The 19,928-nt window shown below is 39.5% G+C and overlaps 1 long non-coding RNA gene across 2 annotated transcripts in view; it reads right to left on the reverse strand.

Annotated features, from left to right (window-relative positions):
• LOC138918537 (uncharacterized) overlaps positions 1–19,928 on the reverse strand; it is a 114,564-nt gene that overhangs the window by 15,065 nt on the left and 79,571 nt on the right. For both annotated transcript variants that reach the window (XR_011428011.1, XR_011428010.1), the window contains exons 4-5: positions 4,767–4,888; positions 126–386 (exon numbers count right to left, since the gene is read on the reverse strand). This is a non-coding gene — a long non-coding RNA (uncharacterized lncRNA). The remainder of the gene's footprint in view (positions 1–125; positions 387–4,766; positions 4,889–19,928) is intronic.

The raw sequence follows: 19,928 nt of genomic DNA on the forward strand, positions 1-19,928 counted from the left end.
TTGACGAGGAGCCCTTACATGCCTGGACAGCCTGGCTGTGTCTACACTTCAGGTTTCTGCCCCTTCACAGAGTGAGTAACAAGACAGCATTATGTCATACCACCCAGAGGACACTTGTTCCCTACCTGGGGGCTCTCCGCCATGGTTGTCCCCTTGAAAGCCAGCTCACATTCCTGAATATCGAACTTTGTCATGTTGGGTACATTTTACAATTTCTAGTTTCTTAAAAGTACAACTGTTCATACATCCATTTCTGGTAGTTACGCCTCTCTCAGGCACACTCCTCTGGCATCTCCTCAGGCTAGAAGCTCTTCTGGACGTCACATCTCATTTTATCACAGAGTATTTTTAAAGTTTGAGTCCGAGAATGAAGATAGAGAAGACCCCTGTGCCGTGGGAAGAGAAATACACGAATCTGAATTTGAGGTTCATTAATTTTTCAAGAAAATTTTTGTATTTTTAAATATATTTAATAGACTACATGAACAGATGTTGCAGAGTGTGAGTTTTGAAGTCTTTCAAATATTTAAATGTAAACTCCACGAAAATCAACAAAAATGTAAGTCATGCTTTTTTATGTCTCTTTTTGCTATTAATTTTGTGCACAAGCTGAGTGAGGAATAGAATCAGTTCTATTTCATTTAAGAATGAGCATGTCTTCCTTCCATCCCAGGCAGGCCTTAGGCAAACTGGGAAGGAGAGGAAGTTGAATATTTCAGAGCCTTCCAAACATGCAGCCTGCCGGAGGCATTCTAGAACCCGTAAGCCAGACACTTCCAAACACAAAATTAATTTCTCCTGTGCCCATTCTCTCTGAGTCTATTGCACCAAAAAATTGGATTAATACGTTTGTGTACGAAGGTTAACAATGACCAGAGCTGATAGCACAATTCATTTATACAAAGATCTTCAAAGTCTTAAGGAATGACTAATAGAGAGTCTTCGAAATTTTCTGGAAGGTAAATCAGGTTGTACCTGTTTTGTCAAAGGGGTCAAGGAAAGTCAATCACAGCCACAAAGGATATTTACATTTTTAATTAAAGAAAGATGGAAATTATACAGAAAAATATTATGGTTGTAAAGTAAATAAAATGCAGCTCGTGGCGAAATGCACTTTTCTGTCATTCTCCTTTAGGTAAAACGTTATAGCCGTGCAGTCATATATTTTTAGGGGGATGGAAATCACCTTTCCTGCCCTCTTCCTATTTCACATTGGCGTTTTTTCCAAGGTCGTTAAAATGAAAGAATGACAGTAGACTTTCTTTATCAACAGCTTGTTCCAACAGATACAATACATGGATGGGGGATCAAAAAGAGCATGAGAAGCATTTCTGCCAACATTGTAGAAAATATTGAACATCTGCTATATCTGGGATCCTGGGAGTTGTAATTATAATTTTTTGAAATCTGTACACAAGAGTTATAAATATTAGAACTGTAGCCTGTGAAAGCCATGAAATATTTAACTTGTTTGGCAGGCTTAAGCAAAACTCATAAACTTAATTTAAGCAAGCCAAACACTATAGTTTTACCAATTTTATATCTTTCATGTCATTAGTTAGATAAATTAAAGCAAACTATAAAACAGCCTGGAGATTGCCGACTGGAAGTCCTGGGGTATACCAAAAACGCGTTTTGAGAATTAACTCATTTTAATAACGTTTTACCTTTCACCTTTCCCAGTTATCAACACTTGTCAAAGACTCTTTGGTTTGGGGATGAGGGGAGGGGGTGGATTTGCTATTAAGAAATGTCTCCAGGGTAAGTAAAAAGAAAAGCAGGCATCAGACATCTTAAGCAGCTTCACAAAAGCCACAATAAGAACTGAAAGCTACTGGCGATTGCCTCGGTGTCAGTTCAATATCAACACAACAAAAACCCACATGCCACCTTGAGTGAAAACTTTTCTAACTTGAAAACAAGGCCTGGTAAACAGCTCTGTGCTGCTGTAGAAGACAAACTGAGAGACTAAGAGAGCAGAGAGAAACCAGGTTTCCATCGGGTTAGATCTGTGGCCCTGTAACATTGCCCAGACTTGTCTTTAGCAATATGGACTAGAACACGCTGGGCCGTGTCCACCTTACATGTGCCTTTGAGGTTTAACACATGACAGTGATAACCAAGCCGACCTTAGTGCCTATTTTTAAGTTAAAAGTAGCTTCATATACAAGTATAAAGGTAGCTTCAACATTTCTTCATTAGCATCCCCTCCATGCTGCCTACTCTTATCCTATGCCCAGAAGGTTCCCCAATAAGAAACTAAGGATAAGGATATTCACATTATAGATTCTCCATGAAGAAAATAATTGATGGGGCCGGCCCAGTGGTACAGCGGTTAAGTTCGCATGTTCTGCTCCCCCAGCCTGGGGTTCACTGGTTCAGATCCCGGGTGTGGACCTGTGCACCGCTTATCAAGACATGCTGTGGCAGGAGTCCCACATATAAAGCAGAGGCAGATGGGCACGAATATTAGCTGAGGGCCAGTCTTCCTCAGCAAAAAGAGGAGGATTGATTGGCAGCAGATGTTAGCTCAGGGCTAAATCTTCCTCAAAAAAAAAAAAAAAGAAAGAAAGAAAAGAATTGATGATGCTACCATTTATTTCGTAGCACTTTATTGACATGTTTTTGCAATTGAACCTCAGAGCAACCCTATTTATGACTATGTGTCTTGTACAGACTAAAAGAATGAATGGCCACAGAAGTTGTGAGGTGAGCCCACATTTGCACAGCTCACAGCACTGAGCCTGGTCCTGAGGTCTCCTGAAGCTTGGTCCAGCACTCTGGTCACAAGGGAGGCAGCAGATTCTCAGAACATCTACCTGACGGGAGGATGAAGCAGGAGGGAGCTGAGGGGCTCCAAGTCCGGAGTAAGGCTGCTGGTGCTGCTCAGGACTCTTGGCTTGCCCTCCTCCTGGCCCTGGCACTCTGAGGATTCAGTATCTCTATTAAAACTTCCTACTCCTCTTTCCCTGCCTTGTCTCTCTCTTCTAACCCCTACAAAGGACTGAAACTGGCTGTCAGCTCTGGGGCTTGCCACAGTCATAGCAGCCTTTGTTAACAAGTTAAGAATCTACAGGAATCCCCTTTTTGCTGTCTCTACACTCTGTACATGAGAGCAATCAAATGGATCAGCTGGAAACCCCTAGCTGCGAATGCATAAAAGAGCAAATGAATAGAAAAGTTCAAACGAGATATTTCACTGAAATATCCTGCTGATCCAGTTTTATTCTGCATTTAAGAAAATAATACCCATGCCCAAACAGCCTCTTTCTCCCCGAAGTAGAGGGTTGATATCACACAGACTCTACACAGGGGAACCAATTCAAGGCAGAACTAAAAGTTCCAGTTCAATCCAATCAGCCCATGTCAGATGTCTGGGGCCAGTCCAACAGGGCTTAGAATGGGATTTGAAAGAGCCAATGCGAGTTGCCGGAGGCCCACACAGGCAGGAACTTATACCTCAGGTTTACTTGGACAAGAAGTGAGCATTAACAGTTTTTCAAGTGTCTCCTGGGTGCTGGGCACTGTGCAAGGCTTTTTATATATGTTTCTTCATTCACCTTCACAATAAGCTTATGGGATAGATTTCAGTATTCGTTATCTCCCTTTTAAACAGACATCATGAAGTCATTTCCTTAAGATTAAAAAGCCAGTAAGTGGAAGATATAAATATTGTATGCAGATCTGCAGCAAATGGAAATTTTAGGGTGAATCTACATTTAACTCACCCTTGAGAATTGTGAATTTCTAGGCCTGCCTTGACCAGGGACACAAAGCTGGGATGGAATGGAACAAGGTAATTAGGCTGCCTTAATCCTTCCCACATTCTTGGGAGGTGTGGAGATGCCAAATACAACCAAAGTGCTAGCTGTAAGGGTGTCTTGGTGCGGGGGCATGGACCTGCGTTCCCTCTCCAATCCTGCCCTCCTCCAGGCCCCCAAGAAGGACCATCGTCCATGAAGGGCATGGAGAGCATGGTCTCATCTCCTGGGGACCAAGCGGAGAGGAACATGGCAGATAAAGGCTGGAGAAACAAGGGCCCCGGTCTTCTTGTCTTCCTTCTGATCATCATCACAGGTAAAGTAAAAAAAGGACCAGAATCAAAGCTCAAAGACTCTCAAACATGGAACTCAAAAGACGTAAGTGCCATGACCTGACATTATTTTTTCTTTTACAAAGAATAACAAATTGGAAATTCCAACAGCATTGCAGAAGTGTTTGACTCAGTTCCCACTCATAGTTGAAAACTGCATTTCTGCTGTCCTGCTGCCGAGCTTTCTCACCCACAGGAGGGCACTGCCTCTGATTACACCAACAGGTTCGAGTCCTGAGGGTCAGGCCTGTTGCGCAAGTGCCAGGAGGAAGCAGAGGAGGAGTCTGCAGCAGGACCTGCAGCGCAGGAGCCATCCGGCTCCTGGGGCTGACTCCTTGCCGCTTTCCTTCTCTGCTGCTCACAGGCAGTGCAGACTCGGGAACCTTTCCAGGACAGTTGTATGAAAGAGAAAGCCATTACTCCTCCAAGCCTGAGTAGTGACAGAGGCAACTCCACTAGGATTCCTGATCAAGCCACCACGTCTGGTGGGAACTGCATTTTCCACTAAGATTGCTGGACTTGTTTACATGTGTTTTATTCAGAGCTACAGTAATCTGTTCACAAGAGACAGAAATCCTGGTAAATCAATCCTTAAAGCCTGTTGACATTTGTCCACTTGGCAGATCATAAAAGGCCCTTGAAAATCACAGGAGTAAATGTGTAAACCGCTTACCAAATTATATGAGGTAAACGCCAAGAGAAGGCGTTCTGCAGGATGAGATCACTGACTTGTGACTGCCTTCCGAATGTAACTATTTTGGTCTTGGGTTACATGTGAGGTGTTGCCAAGATCAACTGAAAGAGAGACAAAGACACATGAATTCAGCCCAAAAGCTGACTTTAAAGTTCTCTGTCTTCAAAAAGACTGGAGATTCTTTATGAGATGTAGTTTTGCATAAACAATCTTTGCTAACAAGAGTTTTCCCCAAATATCAGCGAAATTTTATCCAGTTCCTTGTAAACATTATGTGAGTGCCAGAAATGATCTTGGAGTTTTGAAAGAAAAAACTAGAACTAGAGAAAACTTCATGCCGTAAATACACAGATAAAATACACACTGAAATGACTGGTGGCAATCAGACAGCGAGGGGCTCAGAGTTCAAGATCACTGCCACCACTTTCCCGAGAATATCTCTGGAGAGAGTTCTCAAAGACTTGAAGAGGATGTAATAGAATCGTTATGCACAAAGCGCTGTATAATGTGTGCTCACTGTCCTTACAACAGTACAGGCAAATCTCTACCAGAAGCTGTTATGCCTGAATTGAGGCTTATCCCAGACTCTCTGAGAAATCAGGATCAAAGCCTAAAACCTTCTTTATGTATCAGGGTAATCACTATAGATTCTATTTTAAATCTTTTGCCTCAGTTGCCTAAGGATAAATTGCTTGTATTTGAATCTTCCATAGAGACAGTGCATTAGTTTCATTACATCTCTCCACTGTTTTACACATCGTACTAGATATTCAGCTAGAAGTGCAAAATGAGACTCAAAGAAGACAGAGGGAAAGAGAGAGGAGAGAGGCAAGGCAGGGGAGAGAGAGAGAGAGAAGCGGAAATGAATGCTACTATATATACTTAGGTAAGGAATTCTCTTAATATTCATACATGTCTTGGATCAACAGTAAAGCTCACGGTAAGGAGGAGCTCCCAGGTCTCCAAGGTGGCAGGAAACCCTTCAAGTGTGGTGAGCTCCTGTGGACAGGAGGGGTGTGGCTTACTCCTATGAGAGCAGCCTGGGCAGGGTTTCTGGAACTTTCCAGGGATCCCAGCTCTTTACCAGGGTGAGAGTTATAAATACGCTTCCTGACTTCCAGGAAGAGTTTGCTAAGGGTTTACAAAGCCTGTGCCTCTGTTCTTCTACAACCCATGGACTGCAGGCACATATCACAACACCACAGAACCTTTCATTGATAAGGGACCTTACAGGGGAACCGGTTCAACATCCTAATGAAAGCATACCTTCCCTCTCTAGTGTCTTCACTCTGGTCTCATCCAGCTTGCACAGACAGAGACAGGGAACACCCTGTCCCCAAGGGAGCCCTTGTCATCTTTGGACAGCTCTGGCTCTCCAAAACCAATTTTTCGGAAATAATCATTTTCGTTAGTCCTATTCCCTCAAGATCTTAAAAAACAGACACAATTCCTCTTCTTCCTGAAATATGAAGCAGATGTCAGGGCTCCAGAACCAGCAGTCATGTTGGACTTTGGCAGCCTTTTCCTCTCCATTCTTCCCAGTTAAAGAGAAGAAGAGACTGTGTCCAGGTCACATGCATCTGCCTCTGTCTGGGCCCCTGGGTTTGGGGAACTCTGTGGCATGCCTTGGTAGTGCCATATACCTGTGGGTCTTTATGGAGAAAAACTCTTTGCAGGTTTCTGACTTTTCAGTTGTGCTACCTATACTGAAGGAAGAGCTTTTAATTTCATCCAAATGATGTGATCCGCTTATCCTCTGCTCAGTCCACATGCGTTTGGTGGGTGACAATTATGTACCCGTTCTATGTTTTATGCTAAGTTTAGGGAAATTTAATGGTGATTAAGACACAACCCCTCTCCTCAAGGAGCTGATCATCTAGAGGAAACTCTGGATGAGTAAACAGGCAGGTCTAATACATCATTTGTAGGATGACAAGAGCTCAGAGAAAGGGCTGCAATCCAGTCATAGGCAGTCCTAGAGGAACTGACATCTAAAAGGAGAGTCAAGCAGTAGACAAATGAAAGGGGAAAAAAACAGAATGCTTCCCAAGCAAAAGGAAGAGCTTTTGTAGAAGACCAGAGCAGGGAGAGAGCGTGATACATTTCTGGAACTGCTTAGAACAAAGGCAGGTAGGCATAAGTGTTTATCAATAGCCTATGACTGTATCTCTTCGTATATGTGAATGAAGCTGTGGTCCACACAAAAGATTTTAGGTATTAAACTGTGTGCTTGTGTTTATGTCATACTTGCATATTAAAGATTAAATAAAATTCAGTCATATATAAGCACTGAGATACAAAGAAGATAAAATGTTGTTCTTGGCTTTGTGGAGCTCACAGTCTGATGGAAGCAATATTTTTTTAAACTTGAATGTTGTCCACAGCAAAATTTTCAAATAATAACACTGGTTATTTAGTTTTGTGAAAAGTTTTTAAATTGTTTTGAGTAGATAGTCTTCTGAGACAGAAACCCAAAATAGAAGTCACCTACTCCACAATGTTCTCTTTCTTCTTAATCAAAAATAGTAATAGTAATCAAAAATAGCAAGTCCTATCCTTGAATGTTAATTGAAAATCCAAATGCATTTTGGTCAGAGATTAGCTCCCTGACTGTTCCTTCTATTGACCTTGGAGCGTCTCTACAGAGCTAAAAAGATAAAGAGTTGAACTGAGTTGGAGAGGAGGCTGATGTGCATAGAGTGTGGACATGGCAAGGAATGGGCTGTAAGAAGCTCCGTGGGAGAAAATTCTAAAAAGGGAGGAAACCATCACTGGCAGTTAAATGTTTACCAAGAAAGAAAGACTAGTGGACTAAAGTAAGGAGGCAAATTTGATTAAAGAAAAATGTTCTGGATTCTACTTAAAACCTCTCCTTGCCTGTTTCAAGAAAGGTTTTCTTCTTAATTTAAACGAAGTTTTCTCAACCTTGGCACTATTGCTATTTTGGGCTGGATAATCCTTTGTTGTGGGGGGCTCTCCTAGGCACTGTAGGATATTTAACAGCATCCCTGACCTCAATCCACTGCATGCCAGTAGCACGCGCAAACACACACCAGGTGTGACAAACAAAAATGTCTCCAAGCATTGCCTAATGCCTCACGGGGATCAAAACAGACTTGTTTCAAGAACCACTGACTTAAACTAACAGGGACAAGGGGGTAGAGCACAGCCAAAAGAATTTTGTGGAATATGGGAAGGGATCCTTATGGCAAAAATTACTGCAATCCCACTGTTGCAGATTATCAGTGTTCTCCAAAATTCTTAACCTGAACAATCTTTAGGGTCTGTTTGACACACATGCACACACACACACACAAATTAAGTGGAATTTTTCAACCATCTTTATATTGAGCTGGTACTAAGAAATAAGTTGTGTACTCTGTAATATAAGAATTAAGTGGATTTCCAAATCAGCTTCCTGGGGTTTCAGAATAATGTCATGTTACCATATTGGTGCCGGAAAAAAAAATGTATCTCATCAAAACGATTCCAGAAGCACCTCATTTTGATAGGAAAGTACTTTGTGATGATTACCTAATCGGCAGCATTTGTTGAAATGCTTTTAATAGACCTTTTTTATCACATGCAAAAGAATTTCAATGCTAGTTCAGTCTCCTGTTTCATTCTGCCATGAATCAATTTGTAGAGACATTTAGAAGTCAATAATCCACTGCAGCTTTCATGACAGGTGATTAATTTCTACATTTTAGAGACATCATAAGATTTAGCAATAAAAAGGCCTTGAAGTAACCTACCAAACAGCTTTAATCTCAGCCTTGGGACTGTTGCTAAATATGAATGCTTGTACACAAATGTGAATGATTGAAGTTAGTAGGTTTTATTGCAGACTCCTTGTGTTTTCATATTAATCTTGCTTTACAATCAGGCTATCTATACAATCAATTTATGGTGGATATTTTTTCCAACACAATGCTTGGAGGGAGGTGGGGGCTAACAAATTATTTACGCACAAAGGGTTTGTTCTACAAAAGAAGTCATTTTACATGCTTATTGCTGAGGGGATGACTGATTTTATTGGTGTAGCAGGAAAGAGAAAAAAGAAGTGAAGGTGGCCTTACAAAAGATTCAGATGGGGAATAGGTTCAGGAAAGGATGGCAATGAATGCCGAGCAATGGCTAGCACTTCTTTCCAAAGAATCGGCTACTCTCTTCATAATGCCTTTCTTTCCATCATTTTTATTCTCAAAATTAACAGAGGCTTTATTGTAGTTTCTAATCCTCATCAGAAGATTTCTATAAATTCTAATACTAACAAAAAGAGTGAAGTTAATCTAACCTAAAAAGAAGGGAATTTGGGTTCTACCACTGAGGGGTGGTAAAGACCCATACGTGGATATTTGTTTAAAAATAAATATATGAGTAAAGATGGATACATTTGGTGTTCTACATAACTGATCATTTCTGACCAACGAATGGTATGTTCTTAGAAAACACTAAGTATTCCTAAGGCAGATGTTCCAAGTTCGGTCAAGTTGTGCCGTGTTTGTTAAATCTTGGTAGCTTGAAGTTTTGCTTTGTTCTGACATGTTTTTGATGTAAGTGGAGGAACAGTGCTGATCGGCTTTATGGAAGAAATGTGGGGTTTTTTCTTTTTTCAGAAGGAAATGACTAAAGAAGGGGTGGTTGCTTGACACACGTACAAAACAAGAGGAGACAGCATGCTCCTGGGGAAGATCCAAGAACAAGACACGGAGACAAAAATAAAAGACCTCTCAGGAGACCACCCATCAAACCAGAACTCACACTCACCTCCCGTCACTGTGCCCTTTCCCTTCCCCACTGCTACTATCAAGATTTTGCTTTCCTTATTATTCTTCTTGTTTTAAAGACTAGACATCTGTTATTATCTTTTCTTCTTTCTTCTTTTTTTATCCAAACTTGGCATGTCTCCCATTAAAGTGTTTTCTAAAACAGTTCGTTCTCTTTATTCCCTGATTTAGGGCACCAAGCCCTTCTAACTAGCTTAGCTCCATGCCCTCCAGCCTTCACTGCCTCCAGTCTTACCCTGACCACCCTCCTACACCTCCGCAAAGCCGCTGCCAGACTAACCTCCTCACAGGACCTCTTGCCAAGCTGTTTGCCTTTTTTTGTTCATTCACACATTCAAGGAGCAAGTCTGAGCAATTAATACATGCTAGGCACTCTGGTAGGGACTAGGAATTTAAAGAAGAAGACAGGATGTCTTCATGTAAATAGCTTGAAATCCATCCAGAGAGACAGACACATAAATAACTGGCAGAGTGGTAAGTGCTATAACAGACATGTATGCATGTATTCACAAAGTGCAGTAGGCATTCAGCTAAAGTTGTTATCAACACCTCCTAAGGAGAGGATATCAGGGCTGAACTCTGTGCCAAATCTTACCAGGAAGAGAAAGGCTATGCAGACAGAGCAAATAATAAAGTAAACACGTGGAATAATCCTGCCCTTAAAATAGAAAGGTAGATTAGAGATTAGATGATAGATAGATAGATAGATAGATAGATGGATGGATAGACAGACAGATGACAGAATCTCCTCCTGACTTCCTGACTCTCTCTGTCTCTTTCTCTCTCTCTTCTCTCTTCTCATCTCATCTCCTGCGAATTTCTTGAAAGACTAGTCTATGCTTGCTTCCTTCCCACTTATTTTTCAGCCTACTGCTCCAAGGACACGCTTTCCCCCACTTAGAAGATGTGACCTCCTAGATGCCAAATCAAAAGCAACTTTTTCCATCCTTATCCTACTGGACCACTCTTGGATTTAAAACTTTCATGTATGCTCTCATTTTAAAAACTATTTCTTTGGCTTTGACACACATTGAAACTTTCTTGTACCCCTTCTCCTATCTCTCAGCCTCCTTTGTGGGCTCTGTTTCTTTACCTCCCTTTAAAGGTTGAGCTCCTGAAAGATCTCTTCTCACTGTACACACCTTCCCTTGGGGTGAGTCATCATTCTCGCAGTTATGACGAGCACCTATCACCATTCCCCACCAGTCTCCAGTCCAGACCTCCCTCCTGAAGTCAGAACCATTACATCAGACTACCTGTAGAACAGCTCATAACGTTATATCAAACCACCTGAAGAACATCTGTCAATTGGCCACAATGTGTTGTTTTTAAGGAGAAGGGAGGGAAGACACAAAAAGGCGAAGAACATGCTTCATCTAGATTAATCAGATCTATTTGTCAGAGAGGCAGTTGGCAAAACAAGGAGCACATGCAGGAGTTATACAAGATGTTCCAGTTAGGATGAAGGGAGATAGTACACTTGTACATGAATCTAATAAATTGTGTGTGCATGTGTGCATATGCATGTATGTGTATGATACAGGCATAAATAGTTTTATTGCATAGAGCACATGATCAAAAAGATTTGGAGATCACTGAAATAAAGCACAGTTCTTATGAAGACAAAGCTGTGAGTTCAGTCCTGTGGGGGACAATTGTTTACTCTCTAAATAACAAGATCTTCTCTGTACTATATCTTTTATTTCCTTTGCTCAAGAATCCAAAAGTCCAAGTTTAAAACCTAAATATAACTTTTATCCTATACACATAAAACTTTGTTTTTCATTTCAGGATACCTTTTGAGTTTCAGGAACTAAATTTTGGAGATACCGCCAAAATTGACAATCCCATGAGTACTTGATACCGAGACAGAAAGTTCAGGATAAGTGTCCACTTTCTCTCATTGGTCTTTTAACACTTCTCATTGGCCAAATAGAGAGCTGTAAACACGTACATGCACATATGCATGCGTGTGCACATCCGTTAATTTCTCTTTTGTTTAAATAGCAATATCTAGCATTTATTAATGTTCCTGTGACAGGTTCTAAGTGTTCCATATGTATCAACTTATTTAAGCTTCAGAAAAACTTGATGAGGTAGATATTATTACCATACTAATTTTACAGGAAACAGAAACAGAAAATAAGTAATTCGCAAATATGATAGAAGTATAAATTATCAAGAACTATAAGATAGAAAATTCTTAATTTGATAGATATTGAAAGAAAAAAATTACTGCAACTTCTTGCTTTCATCTTCAATTATTTACTTTCATAGATTTACCAGGTGTGGATGCAATACAGTTAAGGGGCAAGGAAAGTTATTAAAAACCATAACTAGCCTTATTTTCCACTCTTTCATAATTTTTCGTGATTTTTCATCATCTTAGGTACCAAAATATACATCAAAGCTGGAAATACCACTAAGACAAAAGGACAATTGTTTGCTGTGTTAACCTCAGAGAAGTATTGCAGCCCAGTAACATCTGTAATAAAACGATGGCTGCCTGTTTTTTCACCAGTGTCAAATCATCATAAAATACTGAGGAGAAGGGAGGAATCAAATCTCACAGTCCTCGAAATCTGATATGAGGTCTATAACCAACCCCGTGCCAGACGGGGAGCTTTTACAAGAGAACAAACACACTGTAAGGGAATGAATCAAAGCAGAGGATTCGATAATTGAGGAGGTGACAACACATCAGATAGCGGGTGGCAGAGTGAGGTATGGAACAGGAGTTGCCTGCCCAGTAACACACAAGAAGAGTTACGACATTTATGCATTTTCATTTCTACAGGTGGGAACCTCAAATCATTCCATGGGCTAGCCTCTGAGTACCTCTAATCCCAGCCTGCCAAGCCTCAGTTGATATACTCCTGTGTTGTCAGAGATGGACTCAACATATTTTCAACAATATTTCTTTGGTCCTAAGGAGATACATTTGAAGTCTAAACAACCTGTAAATTCAAACCTTATTTTCTATGTTTAGGGCATATGCCTTACAGGTTCAACCTTACAGGTTCTATTGTACATGGCTATAGATTCAGGAAATATTATTTGACCAACTACTCTGTGCCAGGCTTGGGCAAGATTATTCTCCTACAATTTCTCATTCACTCCCAACAGCCATGCTCTGCTGGATGTGCTATCAGTGATAAAATAAGAATCAGAGAAGTTAAGTGATTGCCCAAGATAATATATTTTAGAAGAATTTATTTTTTGCCTACTATGGTGAGTCTAATTGCAGCTGCAGAGTTGAAGGACTGCAGGACTAGAATGTGCTCACCTTCTGCCTGAGCTCAGAACCCTGGAGACTGAGGTGCTCTCTCTCTCTCCTCCCAGGACTCTCCATCAGGATCTCACTGCCAGGAAGTTCTCTGTCAAGCCTGCCAACTTCTGGCAACAAATTTTTCCATTTTATTTCAGACAATGGATCTGTCCTTTGCTAAGACAACATAAAATTTGATTATTTTCCTACTTTACTATTTACTATATTTTACAATTTTTCAAGATTTTCTTTTCTTCGTCTTTAGCAAATGAAATAGCATATGGCTAAAAGGCCTAAGGATAAGCCAGTACTCCAACAGAGGACAATTAGCCTTCCAAATAGATTCTGACCTCTCCCAACAGATCTCCATTCCAATTTTAAATTATCCTCTTGACCTTAAAGATGATGCTCTGTGGGAGTGAGACACCTAAAACTACTGCTCTTCATAACTGAGTTGAGTTATGAATTTAAAGTTTCCCACAAAATAGCAATAAATCTGGATCCAAAGACAGTTTAGGAAAGCTCTAGGAAAAGTGTTGTTCTCTCATCTCAAGGACTTTTCAGTCCTTACCGAATTTAATTGTTGCACTTTCTCAAATTAGCCAGATGTCTCAAAAGATCTGCCTTATAACCTTAGAAGACATTGAGGACTGGGGCAACCCCTTAGTGTGATCTTGCTGCAGATTTAATCTTGAAGACAAAATGGTGCAAACTTCTGATGGGATTCATTGTAGGAAGTCATGTTGAATGAGAAGCAAATACCGGGGTGAGTGGGATCAAATTAGCACCCATCCTAGCTTCACCCTACCAATGGTTCAAACTAAGACCATGCATTCATAACTCTTTGGGTACTTTGTTGCCTCACATGAAAAATGTAAGATCCTTGACTAAGTTATTTGGAAACCTCATCTTATGACTTGCCATTGGAATAAACATAATTAAACTTATCCATCTCGGCTTCAGAATGGAATGATCTAATATTAAGTTCTCTACTCATTTCATTCTGAAAGCCAAGTAGAAGCTGGTTGGAGTTAGAATAATTCCACCAAGGCCATGAAGGATGGAGTTCATCATAACTCTGTTAGGAAAGCACTTTTTTCAACAGAATAAATTTCAGAATTTTATTTAACAAACCAGAGCATGACCAGAATTCCAAGTTTCCTCTGGGGAAAAAAGGGCACTATAATAATAATATAAGTTGATAATATTCTTTCACCATGTATTGGATGTCAGTGGGTGACAGTGTTGCATAGACTTCTGGTGCACTGAGAAATAGGCCAATTTTGAAGCCAATCAATGAGTGACTCATTCTCTGCTGTTTTCCCAGGAACTTGAATAATAGCTAACATAGTAGGATCTTGACACATATTTGATAAATGAATAAATGAATTAACAAATGAAACTGTTTCAATCTCTTTAGTTTACAGATAAGACTGAAAAAAGCTAAAGAATTTATCCTGGACTACTAGCAAACAGAAGCTAAAACCCAGAATCTCTAGATTTTCTCCAGTGTCACATTGTGACTTTCCGTTTTTAGTCTGCTTGGTTTTGAATGTTTAGAAAATGTAAGCCTGTATTGAGCAAGCTACAAGTCAATTGAGGTACTGATTTACCTCAAAATGCCATAGCATAGAGCTTTCCAAATGGGCCTAATTATAGAAATCACCTGGTATATTTACTAAAAATAAAGGTTCTCAGGACTCTGCCTGGAGATTCTAATTCAGTATTTCTCACGAGGCAAATCCGGGGAACATTAACCCAGCCAGGTTGCTGGAGAGGGAAGAGACCTCCCTTTGCTCTCCACAAGTACACCTGGTTCAAACCAAAGAGGAGAGGGTGAAGAGACGCTGATCTGCTCAGTTGGGATGCAGGAATACAGAATGCTCTGTTTATTGCTGGTGAGTCAAAGGACACTGATGAGAGCAGTGAGGAAGGTGATGTTGAGGGCAAGAAAACACGTGGGAGAGACGGCGCTCACCTTTGATTCATTAATTAAATTTGCAGAAAGGCAGCTGCCCAAGAGGTCCTGCAGCTGCACACGCTGGACTCCACTTTTTATGAGAAAGAAACAAATGACCTAAAGGCAAACTGATGTAGGGTTTTTCTTTTTCCAGAAACTAAGTTTCAGCACCACTGCTAGGATGAGTACTCGGCCATTTCTATGTTCCATATCACTCACATGGGCATTTTCACCACAGTTGCCTTCACCCAGGTGAAAATATAAATATTTTATGTGAATGAATGAATGGCGAGTTCCGTCTTCAACCATTAGCACTAGTACATGAGAATTTATCTTGATGGTCCTTTTCCGGAATCAGTATCATTTCCTTTAAGGAATATGTATACTATGAACTACATTATTACAGATATTAAAAGAGAAAATGGAGAATGAGTCAATGGCAGAATAGTTGGAAACAGAGGATTTCACAAGCACACATGCTAAAAGCCTTAAGGGAAATAAAACATGATGACAAAAAGTAAACAGGGATTACAATTGTATGCTAGTCACTGTATCAGTGAGGAAGGAGGGTATGTAGATGTGCTTAAGACAGATTCACTTTTTTTCTCTTTTTTTGCAGTTTTCTAATGTAAATCCTGCTAATGTAATCCTGGCAAATTCCATGAACACAGTACATAATTGCTGCAATGCAAGCTTCACGAGAGTAAAGTCAATGTCTGCTTTACCTAACAGCCCCCAGAGCCTAGCACAGAGCCTGGTACATGGTAGACACTCAGTAAAGACTAGATACATAGAGAAATGAAGGGATGGATGGATGGGTTGGATAGATAGATGAATGGATGGATGGAGGGAGGGAGGGATGGATGGTTGGATGGATGGACGGATGGATAAACGGGTGGATGGATTATCTTGGATACTTAGGGGGAGACATATACATACCTACAACTATCCTAAGCTGTTTTCAGCTTCAGGAGTCTAGCTGTTCTAAGTCTTTGAAACCATGGTGAGATATGGAAGATGAGACCTACAAGGTAGAAGTCAGTACTACTCTTCATAAAATCAGCAAGGAATTAAATCTTGATGAAAGACTATTATACTCGTTTACTAGGGCTGCCATAGCAAATTACCACAAACCAGGTGCCTTGCACAACAAAAATGTATTGTCTCACAGCTTTGGAGACTAGAAATCTGCGGTCAAGCTGTCGGCAGAGTTGGTTCCTTCTGAGGGTGTGAGGAAGAATCTGTTCCACGCTTCTCTCCTCTTCTGGTGGTTTGCTGGCAATCTTTGCCATTCCTTGGCTTGCAGATGCATCAACCCCCAATCTCTGCCTTCACTTTCCTCTGGTGTTCTCCTTGTGTGTGCGTGTCTGTCTCCAAATTCCCCCCTTCTTATAAGGACACCAGTCATTAGGGCCCACCCTAATGACCTCATTTTAGCTTGATTACCTCTGCAAAGACCCTATCTCAGATACAAGGGGTTAGGACCTCTACATAGGAATTCAGAGGAGGGACACAATTCAACCCATAACAACCAGTTATGAAAATAAGTGCTACCTAGAATGCATATTATCTGCAACAAAATAAAACTAAATTATTGTTTAAGCTTCTCATGGAGGAGAAGATGATGTTCCAGTAACAAACGGATAGTAAATAAAAATAAGTACAAATTACCCATTGTTACTTAACATTTCTAAAATGTCCTTGATATTCTCTTGATATAATTGCTCTCTACTAGTTTAAAGAGGGTATTCCTTCACTGTTTAAACACACAGTTCTTGTGTAAAAATATTTATAGGAACCTTAATAGATTTACTTCCAACATCAGTTCTCTCTCATCCTCTGTTACATTTAATGGTTAAATTCCTCCAATACCATGTATTTAAGGAATCTAGTTGTCATGGTTTCAAAATAAATACCATATATAGTACTGCATATATTTTGGAGAGATGTCAATCTAAAATAAACTTAAAGTTCTGACCCTTGAAAAGACAGTGCCCTCAGAAAATTTACTTACCATTTCCTGACATTGATAAATAACTGAGATTGTGCTATTTATAGAAGTGATTTAGCTGGATATATACAAATGATAAAGTTCAGCTCATTTTACGTGAGAACAAGTACCTTTATGATGAAGGAAAAGGGATATTAAAGCAATATCCAACAAAAACTTTTAAAAGCTTAGATAAGTTGTATAAGTCACCTCCATTGGGAGTCTGATAAACATTGAGAGGAAAAGATCAAATTCACTGTTATAGTAACAATCATGGTATTTGGCTTTTTTGCTCTATGAACGGGACATCAAACATATCCTCTGAGTACACTAGACTCAAAAAAGAGAAAATTAAGAGGGCTAAATGTTAAGTCCTACATTCAGAAAGTTCAGGGGAAATATGGTTATGATCACACAGGCATAGATTCTAACTAGGAAAATAAACTAAGAGTGAAGAAACACTGAAAAATAAAATTTATTTCACTGCCTGACAATTATAATTGATCCTGAAGAGAAGGGAATAAATTTTTAAATCAACAAGGCTTTGACATAAAATCAAGGACATTTGTGTATTTAGACTAATAACAGAGTTCTACAAATGATCAAATAGAGGAATACACTAAAGACAGTACCTTTCCTAAATATCAGCGAAATTCAATTAGAAACATATAATTGTTAAATCTCACTCACAATTGCATCAAAATATACAAAAATATCTAGGGACAAATTAAGCACAAAATACATAGATCACATGCAGAAAAATACAAAGTGTTTTCAGTAAATAAAATAAGTAGAGAAGCGTAGCAAGTGATTGAGATGACTTTAACACTGCATAAATGTCAATTCTTTCTTAATTGACACAGTTAAGATTTTTCCATTGAAAACTCCAAAAGAATTTTTTGGCAAAATGAATCTAAACTTCATCTGGAAGAATAACATGCCCATGTAACCAAGAACATTTTGAGAAAGAAAACTGCATGAGGATTTGCCCTGGGAGATATCAAATATATTTTTTGTAAAGCTATTGCAAAGTTACAATACTTACATGGGTTCAGTGGAGTACAAGCATTCACTATGACACAACTAAATACATAGCTAGCAAAGAAAAAGCTCCTGTAAACTTAGCCTGCAGTTTCAAAAAAGTAGGAACACTAGAGTTTATCTAAAGAAGGGAATGCTATAAATTGGACTGCTTCAAGGGTAGAAATTTGGCCTAGGAGGGATTTCTGATGTTCCTCGCCACTTCAGGACTCTATGAAAACAAAGTAGAATGTATGCAGACGACTGTGACTCCAAGACTTTTGAAAAAATGTTTCATCAGAGCCAGCCCTGATGGCCTAGTGGCTAAAGTCTGGCACTCTCACCTCTTCCATGGCCTGTGTTCACTTCCCAGTCACGGAACCACATTTCCTGTCTGTCAGTTGCCATGCTGTGGTGGTAGCTCACATAGAAGAACTAGAATGACTTACAACTAGGCCGTATAACCAGGTACTGGGGCTTTGGGGAGAAAAAAATGTTTCATTAAAGCCCTCATATTTTATCAGAGTACTTTAGAGGTCTCTGGGGCAGGTAAATAGGAGGAGAAATGGGTGCATTCAAGTTCACATATCATAAAGATCACTTGGCAGCAGTGAAATGGATTAGAAGGGCAAGGACGGGCAACAGGAAGACCAGCTTGACGGTTATTATAATAGTCCAAGCAAGAAGGTTGACGGAACAGAGTAGCAGTGGAGGTGGACAGGAAAAAAGGAATCAAGAATTATTTAGGAGGTAAGATTACCTTGGTGATAATGGCATATCAGAGTAAGTATGAATGAAATTCCCAGACAATTCACACGTATGCAGTCTTAAGCAACTGGATAATAAGGAATAAAGACGGGTGGGTTTAGAGGGGAAGACAATGAGTCCAATTGCTAGGTCTTTACTTTTAAGAAAGAATCTGCATTTTTACATATTTTATATATTTGATATATTTATTTTACATATTGAGGTTCACCATATAATTTTACTTGTGAAAAGATTCTGTTGCCTTAAAAAAAGATTGAAAATTTCTAGATTTGTGCAAGAGTCTTTGCATAGTTACGCCAATTCACATTTGCAAAAGACAAAAACTAGGTGCTTATAAAGTTAGGTGACTTTCATCCATATACCTAACCAGTGTCAAATATGAACATTTTAGTTCTAAGACTTGTGATCCCAACCGTGTTCTCAGATCACGACCACTTGTGATACAGAACGTCATGAACTTTGAACTTCTGACCTGATAAGGACCTTAAAGTTCTCCTGGTCCAATCCTTTGATTGTACAAGAAACAGTCCCAGACATTTGTCCCAGCTTGCAAAGCAAGTGCAGTGATATAGCTCAGATTAGAATCCAATAGAGTAAATCCTAATTGGGCCTGTGACCCACTGCCACATCCTGCCTCACCACTGGATGCTAAATCAGGCAGTAGAATTAATAGCATTTAATGACATTTTGAAAACAAACTGCATTTTTCTATTAACAAAATAGATTCAACATAGTATCTTATTCAATCTTCACAACTCCGTGAATTAAGAATAAGATTCCCACTGTACAGATGAGGAAACTAAAGTTTATAGAAAAAAGTAACTTGCCCAAAGTCACATAGCTATGTGTTAAACTTTAACTCAGATCTTGGAACTATAAGCTCTTTTCCCTAATGCCCCCATTTACAAGAGAAATGAAATTAAACACACACACACACATATGTATATATATATACACCAGAAGGAACTAATGCTATTTCACATAGGTCTGTTGCAAGATGGTGAAAAATAAATAATACATACAAGGTTTGTGTATCATATTAAAATCAGAATTTTTAAAACTGCTTACCTAATACATTTACCTTGACATCATAGATTACCTTTAATACTACACTTGCCCTGATGTATTTGACCTCTATTCATAGAAAATGAAACGCAGCTATAAGGATTGATTTTTAGATCTCTTTATTAAAGTAAAAAATGAGCCAAAATCAAATTTCAGTATGTCTAATATTTATGCTTGCAAAGACAGTCTTGCAAGTGTCAACATTGGGTTTATATTAGCATTATGGACGATCAGCAGGTATTGGGTGAAAAAGCTAGCATCAATAAGAAAGTCCCATAAT

The sequence above is a fragment of the Equus caballus genome, chromosome 17 (genome assembly GCF_041296265.1).
Source record: "Equus caballus isolate H_3958 breed thoroughbred chromosome 17, TB-T2T, whole genome shotgun sequence".
Lineage (NCBI taxonomy): Eukaryota > Metazoa > Chordata > Mammalia > Perissodactyla > Equidae > Equus > Equus caballus.